This window comes from Neodiprion pinetum, chromosome 3, assembly GCF_021155775.2.
Source record: "Neodiprion pinetum isolate iyNeoPine1 chromosome 3, iyNeoPine1.2, whole genome shotgun sequence".
Taxonomy (NCBI): domain Eukaryota; kingdom Metazoa; phylum Arthropoda; class Insecta; order Hymenoptera; family Diprionidae; genus Neodiprion; species Neodiprion pinetum.
This window is the reverse complement of record NC_060234.1, coordinates 27,012,548-27,022,772: the sequence shown is the minus strand read 5'-3', so window position 1 is coordinate 27,022,772 and position 10,225 is coordinate 27,012,548. Positions and strand designations below refer to the sequence as shown.

Genomic DNA, 10,225 nt, shown 5'->3' with positions numbered 1-10,225 from the left:
ACCATTGGCGATTGGTAATATGTTACATTGAGGCGTGACGATTGTTTGTAGTTTTTAATTTTCGTAAGTCTGTCCGTTCCGTATTTCACAATGTAAAACCGCAAGCTTCCTTGATCTTGCAGAGATTAGTTTCAAGCACGCAATTCTCGAGTCCTGATTCGTTTTAACTTTCCGTAGTCAGGATAGCTGAAGCAGATCAAGATTGTGTTACATAATCTTATATGAAAACGGAGATCTTATGCAGGCTTTTGTAGATGGTATATCAATTCCTTAATAACACCAGACACTCGCAGCTAGAGGTAGAATTTTTCATGTGCATCGTATTGCGTCACGTCAATGTGTCTGCTGCGATTATGTGTACGATGTACATACGCACAAGTTATGGATATGAGTTAATTACAGATTCGTATCAACTACGACAAGTGCGATTTTGTTGCTTACCTTTTGCATTTTCAGCACTATCAGAATGAATTATATTTTAAACTGAATAATTCAATAGGTGAACCCCGATTTGCTCTGAAAGTTTTTTTTACTATTAAAAGAAGTAAGGAGTCATAGTTTTGGGAAGTTTTTTTTCTAGCGCCTCGTTTAAACGCATATAAGTCTTCTGTTGCACACTATCAAAACTTACTTTTCCACCTCCATCTTTATTACGACGTCATTGAAGTGATGAATATCCCGCAATACACGGGTGGCGGAAAATTTCACCAAAACTAAATTTCCAGCAAGTGAAAATTCGAGTTTTGTCGACAATTGGCAACGAGAAGCTTACGCGGAGGTCGCCTCGTTTTGCGTTTCGCGGGCGAATCGCACGATACATGCAGAACAGGTATACATACACGTATCACGTGTACCTATTACAATCTTACCGGTGATATTTGTCGGGCGAAGAACAACAAAAGCGGTATCATCATCAAAGAACAGGATCAGCCCGGTCAAGGGCACCCGGGTCGTGGTGTGAATCGGCAACCTTGGACCGATCATCGCGAGTATGATAATTTTACCGAAAATGACCGGAGGGCATGGTCAAACCGTAAATCGGCCCACGCTGCGGAGTAAATCCTTGTTGCGTACCGTGGGATCGGGCCCAATTTACATTGGCGAAGAATTCGATAAACTTCGAGTGTCAACGCGATCTGATAAGTGGGGATTGAAAATTTGCAGTAAGAAAAAATTGACGATACGGACGCGAATAGGGTCATTCGTGTGTCGGAGTTTGTGCAAGGATTTAGCCCGTTATAATTGATGATCCTGATGAATGAAAAACACGTCGACGCTAATTGTGATTCTTGAAATTATCCATCTCGCATTTGTATGTATCGTATAGTTGTTGATATTTTAGCACATCCTTCACTTTTAACATTGAGAAGCTAGCACGTGCGTTCTTCGCTGTAAAAATATATACATACACGTGTTTTAAAAATACAATTTCACACCTGTGTTTTTCGTAAATATATGTTTATTATTCTTTAGTTGACGGCAAAAATTTCTCGTCTCTGTCGTCATCGGCACGACATATGTGCGTTGAAACAATGTTACTTTGATTGCTTTGTGAAACGACGAACGAGTACCTCGATTCAATGTATATGAAAAAAAAAAAAAAAAAATCGAAGACAATTCGTAGATTCTACATTTAACCATTGAAAATATCTGCTAATTATCGTATAACAATGGGCCCCGCGATAACTCAAGGTTTCGAGAAAATCTGCAGTTGAATGGCTGGAATTACAAACTGACGAAGCGTTTTATGCTTTCAAGTAGTGAAATTCTAGTTTTGTCGAAAATTCACGTGTCTGAAATGATATAGAAACTCTATTTTGGTGAACAGTGATGATAAGTTGTTGAATAATATTACAACGCATTTTCTACAATTTTTTTTAACAGTTCAAAGATGATTTTGCTAAATAACAATGAACACAGAGTTTTAACTGGGACTGGATGACTTTTCTCGTTGTTTCATCTAGTTACTCCGTGTGACTTGAAATTTTTTGAACATTTTCAGTCGGTATCCAATACTCGTTAGAAAGGATAAAGTAGCGGAGAGGTTGGGACGACGAGTCTTATCGTGATCCATAACGTCAATCCAGACCAATTTGCCCTAATCTGTGAACTTGAAGAATTATTGTAATTTGATGATATTTGCGAAGTTAGGTGAAGCAGAATCAGTCATAGAGAAACTTACGAAGTACCTAATTAAGAACGTGAATTTCGAGGAAGAAGAAATGTAAAACATTTTATTCGGTACTATCAATTAACCTCTGATCTGTTAATTTCAAAATTCGGAAGCATCGTCATAATTTATTTTCATCGTGTGATAAAAGCGATTCCACGAGTTTGAACGGATTGACCCGCGTATAATATCATTTTTTACCGAAGCACTGCTCTTCTGACGTTGGCAAAATCATTAAAGATAACACGTAACTGTACATGTATCAATATTCCTCCAATTACCGCACAATATTTGATAGCGAAGCGATAAATCAGTAATTATCGTTTGTGTAATTAACTTTAATTTCAAGCTGCAAACTTACGTACCAAACGTTCGGTATTTATCTGCAAAGTGTTGAAACTCTATTATTTGTCAGAATTTTAAAGACACCTCTACTAGTTTCCGTACTCCGCAAAGGCATGGAATAAATAACGTCGCCCGCATAATAATGTCATATTTTCCTCTGTCTATACGAATTTAAAGTAGAAATTATTGGCTCGTAAATTTTCCACTGGAATTCGCATGGACTCGTAGGCCGTTGATTGCGAAACTCGTGGTTAGTATAACCAGTCGTGTACTTAAGATTTGCGTGATTTTTTACGATGTACTTAAGGGGGTGCCCTAGTCGATTTCAACGCCGTCGTATATATCTCGAATTATCCAAGTCCACGTATCTGAAACGCAAAAAAGAGCACAACAGCCTCATTCTACGTGCAGTTCTGAACAAAACCACTGCAACGTAATTTCATTTAACGTAAAAATGAAGAAATGGCATGATTTTTACGAATTTACTATCGCGATTTCGCAAACATCACGTCATTTCTTTACATTTGCGTTGAATAAAAATAGATTGGAGTGGTTTTGTTCAGAATTCTACGTATAACGAGACTGTCATGCCCTTATTTATGTTTCAGATACGCGGCTTGGATAATTCGATATATATACGACAGCGTCGAAATCGACTACGCTTACGCCCCTTCTCTCCCCCTCCCTTAAGGGAAAAACGTAACATGCAGAAAGGTAGCACAGGGCATTGAATGTTGACACGTACTTGCTTGAGAAATAGATATGAGCGCAGAATTTAGATTAAGGGCAAGCGCCTAAGGGGCTTACAGCCAGAAATTACCGCATCTTGTGTCTCACGCAGATGTCAACTTTGAGATAAAGATCAAGGCACGACTATTGTCGAGGGTCAAACGTGACGCACAACCCACTTGGCGAGTTCCGTAGACACAAATTCTGCTATACAAAGATAGATCTCTCGTATTCAGGGTATGCATCTACCTACAAGGGCCAATATTTTCATTCCCAATTCACCTTGCATAAATTTAGATTGAGTGACGGTCTAATTGGAGAAAAAAATTTTTTTTACCCGTACTCCACATGTCAACCTTAACATATATATATATAATTTATTATTTTTCAATGACAAACCTATTTCACAAACTTCACGGCTCTGCTTTTGGCATTTAAGATGCAGGATATTGTCGCTATGTAACATGCACACTACGCGAAATTTATGGGAACTCTTACAGCAGAAGTAAAAAATTTGATTTCGAAGACTTATTTACCTCAGACGACGTGTAATGAAATTACGAACGAAATGAGACACGACTACTGGCGATCTGACGAATGAGCGTTCATTTTTTTCAAAAATGTAATAACAACGTTACGAGTACTCGATTACTCTTCTTCACAATCGCAATCTTGTTTGCAAATTTAGAAACTGAACTGGTTATCAATTCGTAAGTTTAAATGTATGAGTGAATTATTAATTATTTTTGTTTAATTTCAACGAAGGTAACGCATAATGCAGCCTACCCTGAACTTCGTAACAACAAAATTCTATGATACTAAAACCATCGACTAAACTTTACATCCGTCTTTTGTACGCCCCAAATTTGAAATTCGTTCCCAATATTCCGCATTGCCCTTAACAGTATAACTGATGATGATTGCTCCAGTTTCAACAGCCTGCGGAGATTCCGGATGCGGTCGTAAAAGACATGCAATTAACCTGCAGCCCTCGTATCTCGTACTCCAATCACCGAATTCCTGTTCCAGTTTTGGATCACTGCAACAGAATAGAAACATTTTAAAACATTGTTCCCTCTCTCTCTCTTTCTCTCTCTCCCAGTTTACCGTCAATCATTACACGATACTCTCGGTATCTAGAAAGCAATTTATTTTTACGCGTACTCTTGCGAAATTCGTGTCGAACGGTACTTGCGAAATCTGACAAGCTTTAGTCCGGTATATGACGCGTGCATGCGAGGCAAAGGTTACCCTGCACGGCTTGTTTCAACGGTTTCGGATCGCCCACTGATAATCAGCGGCGCATACATGTTGCATTAGCTTAATTATGCACACTAACCTGCGCGTACCGCAACCCACGTCCTACCTGTATCTGTGCAGAATCCAACCAGCCGCAGCCACATTTGTAGCATAATGATTTAACCCCTGCAAGCGAGTGATTTCATATGTCTCTAATCGCATTTAAATACTTCGTTTTTAATCGGTTCGCGTTATTTTACTGCTTAAAAGTTTGCAGGTCAATGTGATTAACATTCAGTCTTCCTTTCTCTGTCTCGTGATTCGCAGTGCCGATTTTCAAATTCATTTTCAAGTGGTCCGATTATTCGATCTCCCGTCAAACAATGATTTAGCGACCCGCGTGTCACTTACGGGTCATCGTTTTACAGTGTGAAAAAAAAAGAAACACGCACCGTGCATCATGCTCATAGGTACCGACAAAGCAACACATGGATAGCTTATAAAAAATTTCCTCACGACCGCGTATTACGTACATCTTTTACCGACTGTCTGGGCTAGTAATCGAGACATTAATCCTCCGACTGTGTCGCCAGATATCATAACGGCCGTTTCCAATCGTCAAGGTATCGGCATTATTCGTTCTATCATCTGTATGTGCATATGTTAAATGTTTATCGCTTTTATGACATAACATGTGACGAGCGAAGAATGAACGTGTCGTGTAATCAGGCTAAGCAGCGTGCTGAAGAAAAACTAACGGATACATATGTACCTAATGCTTAATAAACACGGCGCGGTGATTCCTCTGAGAAAATTTTCAACTTTGCACATTATAATATACCGATCTCGGCATTAAGTCACGTGCATGCAATCTGCGTACGCAGTGTTCACTGGCCAGAAAGTCTCACCTTCTGTCAAGCTCTCTACTACGTGTGACATATTCGTAGATTACTCACCATATGCCTTCACACATGTCGGCTATCACTTGTCAGGCGATTCAGCCTCGCATGTGCTCGTTGTTTACGTGTGAATGCATACGTATTTCTTGGAGAAACTCCATTCTTTGCTGCTGCAAAGTTTTTACATACACTGATCGTGAAGCATTTGTCATGTCGCAGAAATCCATTAGTATGTCAGAAGAAAAGTATTTTATCGGAATTTGTTGGTAAACAATGTTGCCAGTACAGCAGAATGCAGGTCTGGAAGTCGGTTAAAAATTTAACTGAAGAATTCATCATCATGCACAATCTTCATATGCATGCGTTCATATTTCACTTATGCAGTTATAACAAGCGATCGAGTTAATATAAAGTATACGTTACATAGTTCGAAAACTTTGAAACTCACACGTGATCATCCGTTCATGAGTATTGTAGTATATTACAACTTCGGTTAACCAGGCTTGCGTGGAAATATTTTGTTGCTGCTTTTACTTTTGACAATTTATATTACCGTCAATAGACCGACTAAGGGCGTGGAATCTGAACAATACTCGAAGGCGAATTTCATCCAGTCTGAAAATAAGAATGTTGTATTTCTTGTCAGGGATATAATGACGATGCGATGGTTATAAATTGAACTATATTATTTATACGATACTGGCGTAGTTACTTGTAAAAACGATTAAGAAATGGTTTCCAAATGCATAGATGCATAGATTTTCATCCACGAAGAACGTTTTCATTATAGCGACTGACTTCAGTACTACTCCTATACGATATATTGTTCACAGACTTGGGTATAAGTCTACACAAGTTAAGACCAGTCATTATTTTTTTCAAACACAGACGTGTATTTATTTCGTTGATACCATGCAGACACAGATTGTTGTAAATTCTGAATAGTAAAATATCTGCAGAATGTTCCAAGCTGATACATATATCCCGTCATTTCATTTCTTCTTCTCGTATCCTTCGTGGAAGGATTCCTAAGTTAGTATTTCACTAAACTCGTGTGTATATAAATTATAAATCTTTCATCTCAATACCTCACGAAAGTGGTAAGCGATGAAACCTCCTTTCGAGCAAGAACTGTAACGTTTCTATGTATCCACTTTGTGTCGAGGTACGAGTTATAAGCACTGTATCATCACAGCTGCGAAGGCTCCTCTCAAATCTACCACTATAATACGCCTCCGTCTAAATACAATCAAACTAAAACACTACATGTGATTACAGCATATCGACACTTACTTGCAAAGTGACCAGATAACCAAACTCCAAAGCAAAGAAATCCAAAAATAAAACGAAAATAAAAAACGAATAGAAACTAATTCATCAAGTGTTACAAACTGTTCGGTATCTCTTCGGCCATTGATCGCTGTGAAATTGAACGGTTTCAACTCCGGATCGTTATGGTAGCGATGCTAATCGGCAACTGTTTACTGTAAACGCTACCAAAATGGTACTTAGTTAGCCGGCCAGTTTGCGTTTATGACAAATATTTGCCCTGAAACGCCCTCTGAAGTACCAAACCGGCGGCTGTAACGTACAGGAGGAAACGAAACTCTTCGTCAAGACCATTTCTTTGCGGGCTGTCTGCTCGCGATGAGACGACAGCTAGCCGGTCCACCGGCGACGAAGAGTCTGCTTGCACGTCGGGGACTGGAAAGGAACCGATCTCGGCGTCGTCGGTGGAACCAGGACCGGCTCGGATCGAGACGTGAGATGAACGGGAGAGTGAGAGCGTGAGAGAGTCGGGGATCGAAATCCGGAGAGAGCGGACGGCCAAACCAGCATCCGATGTCGGTGTGCGGAACGACATAGGCGGGTCGTTGCGCACCGCGTTTTGCACCTGATCTTTATGGGCAGTCGCAGGTACCTTATTGCAGAACTGGGTCATTGTCGAAAGCAAGGCCTTCCGTTTGCTTTACCCCGGCTAATAGGTATACGGAAATAAGAAACGACCACCCACCCAGCGTATATATTTCGATCAATTAGCATTTCGCTAATAACTCCCACGTGACTGACTAACTGCCCCTTGTTTTTCAGACTATTTTACGCCGCTCGATATCGCGTTTCGAACCTGAAATGCACGCGGCACCGATTATCGCATGCCTCGGAAATCACCGTTTGGTTAAACCTCGCGAATAACGCGTCGTTGTTTCAAAATCGCCCGTAATTCAATGGTGCATCAATTTAACTGCCATCGACCCGCTGTGTTTATCGCAGACATTAATTATACCAGTTATTGAAACTCATTTGTTTCGCCACTTGCATGTAATGTGTCCGAAGTTTTTACGGTTCGGCAAAATTTGAATGCAAAACCCGCGATTATTTAATATTTATACAGACCTTACAACATCGTTCGTTTATTGCCTAAAAATAAATCGGGCGGCTTTGTCACCTAGCAGAATATGATTAATCGTTCAATGAATTCCAGTATATCGCAAATCTCAGATTATTGTCGTAGATTAATTCTTGAATGATCTGACGAAACACTTTTGCTTAAAACTGTAATTCGCTTCTGCGTTTGACTTGAACAAAGGTCAAGAGAGTAATTTTTTATCGGTTAAAGAGCTGGATGCTGCAGTTGGTTACTTGTCGTTAATTGAAACATAAACTTCATAAAATCGAGTAAAGGTTCAATGGTTAAATAAAATTAACTAATTGTTATTGACTTCGAGAACACAGAATTAGAATTCAACAAGATGAACTCGAGTGAGGAGATAGGATTAGTGCAATAGAAGAAATTCACGTGCATGTTTTCGACTTTTGAAAGTGACGTTCTGAATATTACTATTGTAAACTTCGAAAAATATGAATTCTTTTACACACCGTATGTAACACGTGGGGGAAATAAATATTCAAGCCAGGTAGCCGAATGCCTAGTCAAGTATGCGACGATCCACTTACCAAACCAAGTCTAAATTAGTATGGTTATTTTCCTAACGACTGTGACGACGCGTACAATTCTCCTAGAAAGTGTTCTTCGGTGACTCATAGATTTGCATGACAAGTCCATGTCTCTGTAACTAAATGCGCAGCTCAAAACTGCGACAATGTCGAAATTATTCCAAATTCCGTAAAACTTTTAAGAATTTCAATAATTGACTGTGAAATTGGCCGCTACACGTTTCCCATTACGTCTTCATACTCCGATCAAAAATACGTACTATTTTTTTTACAATCTTAATTACACTACTGATATCGTCGATGAAATTTTTCCGATATCGTGATTGAGCAGTTGCAAACGCTTTTCGCCGCTATCATCCGAGGGACGCAGAAGAAACTGACCCAGAGTTACATAAACGGTCATTTTATAGTTACGTAAGACGAAACGACGGGACTTCTTAACATGCGGATCGGATTTTTCTCGTTTCGTCACGAAGCGGGATTTCGTATAGAACACAGCCCAGGGACTTTCAGGGCGTGGTGAAAGGTGCGTTACGATTTAGGCCCCGTCGGACATGTGTGCAAGCCTGAACTGAGCTGATGGATAATCTCTCGTTGGAATTATCCTCGGACGAACAATCTGGAGAATCCACAAATTTTGCGACCACGTGTATCGTGAAGCAGTAAAGTCCTACTGTTTATGGCCTTAAACGTTTCATAACGAAATAGTCTGGCACGCGTGCTTTAGTGCGTGGTCGATTGGCCATGCGGTTGCAAACTTTCAAGTAATGATACGTATTTATTCAAGTGTTTCAGAAAAAAATCATTCACGATTTTCCACCGTGGCATCACTCAAAAAGTTAGTTTGGGTTAAAAGAAAGATTCCGTGAAAAGATGAACGATCTACGTTATATGGAAGATCGCGCACATTTGATTGTTCGCTTTTTTTTTATTTGTAAAAAAACACGTTGTAGCACTTGAATTATTATTTACTTCGTGACGTTTGTATTCAGTCCAAATATCACGATCCATAACCCAACAATATATCAACAGGGAATCTTATTATTCTAAATTAAAAGTTCATATTAAATTATAACTATTTTATGAGATTGAATTAATAATGGCAAAAGTCGTTGGATCCACTTCTCAAACATCAACTGGAAACTTAATATTACAATCACGTCATTCAATTAATGCTCAACGTGAGCAAATTCATTTTCTAATTATTATGATTTTATAGCGGTTGAAATACTTCACAAAAGAAACCCACACTCTTTTGTGATAAGTCTGGATTTTCGTTATTAATCTCGAAAAAAGTGGATTTTTACATGATTCCAACTGTAACCTTGAATAACTTTTGAAAGAGTTGAGCTGTCAAAAAATTATAACAGACCTTTGTTGTAGAGCGTTGAATTCCTTACAAAAATATGTATCGGACATTCATGTAGATTGCCTCATTACTGAGTAACAAAATTCAGAATAAAACTAAAACTATTTTCTCGTATTATTCGAATGGAAAATGGAAAATGGCGTCCGGGAACCACCAAATGTCAACATTAAGGGTTCAAATTTTCATAGGCGTCTTGTTGCCTCTCCCTAGAACTATTAAACGTGTGACTAAAAACAAATAGTCTTTTCTGGACCAGTCCAACATAGACATGTTACAAGCCGATTGATATTGCGCAAAATTTTTTCACCTTTGACGATGATCCGACGGTTGTTAATGCTGCCGCATTTCAATAAGACAGCTGCGACCGTATCGTAAGCTGTCATCTCGGGAGTGATACACGTATAATAGCTGCTCACACATCATTGTGTATACCGAACGGAAATTTACACTTGATCAATCGTACAGTGTCATTAAAAATTTAGCAAACGGATATTTCAGAGCGAATATTATATCTCCATG

The 10,225-nt window shown here is 39.1% G+C and overlaps 1 long non-coding RNA gene across 1 annotated transcript; it reads right to left on the bottom strand.

The window, feature by feature from the left end:
- Positions 1–3,034: 3,034 nt before the first annotated feature.
- Positions 3,035–5,994, bottom strand: LOC124214661 (uncharacterized). The gene is made up of 3 exons (XR_006882180.2): positions 5,831–5,994; positions 5,440–5,682; positions 3,035–4,283 (listed from the first exon to the last, which is right to left on the bottom strand). It is a non-coding gene; the product is annotated as an uncharacterized lncRNA (long non-coding RNA).
- Between the last annotated feature and the right edge of the window lie 4,231 nt (positions 5,995–10,225).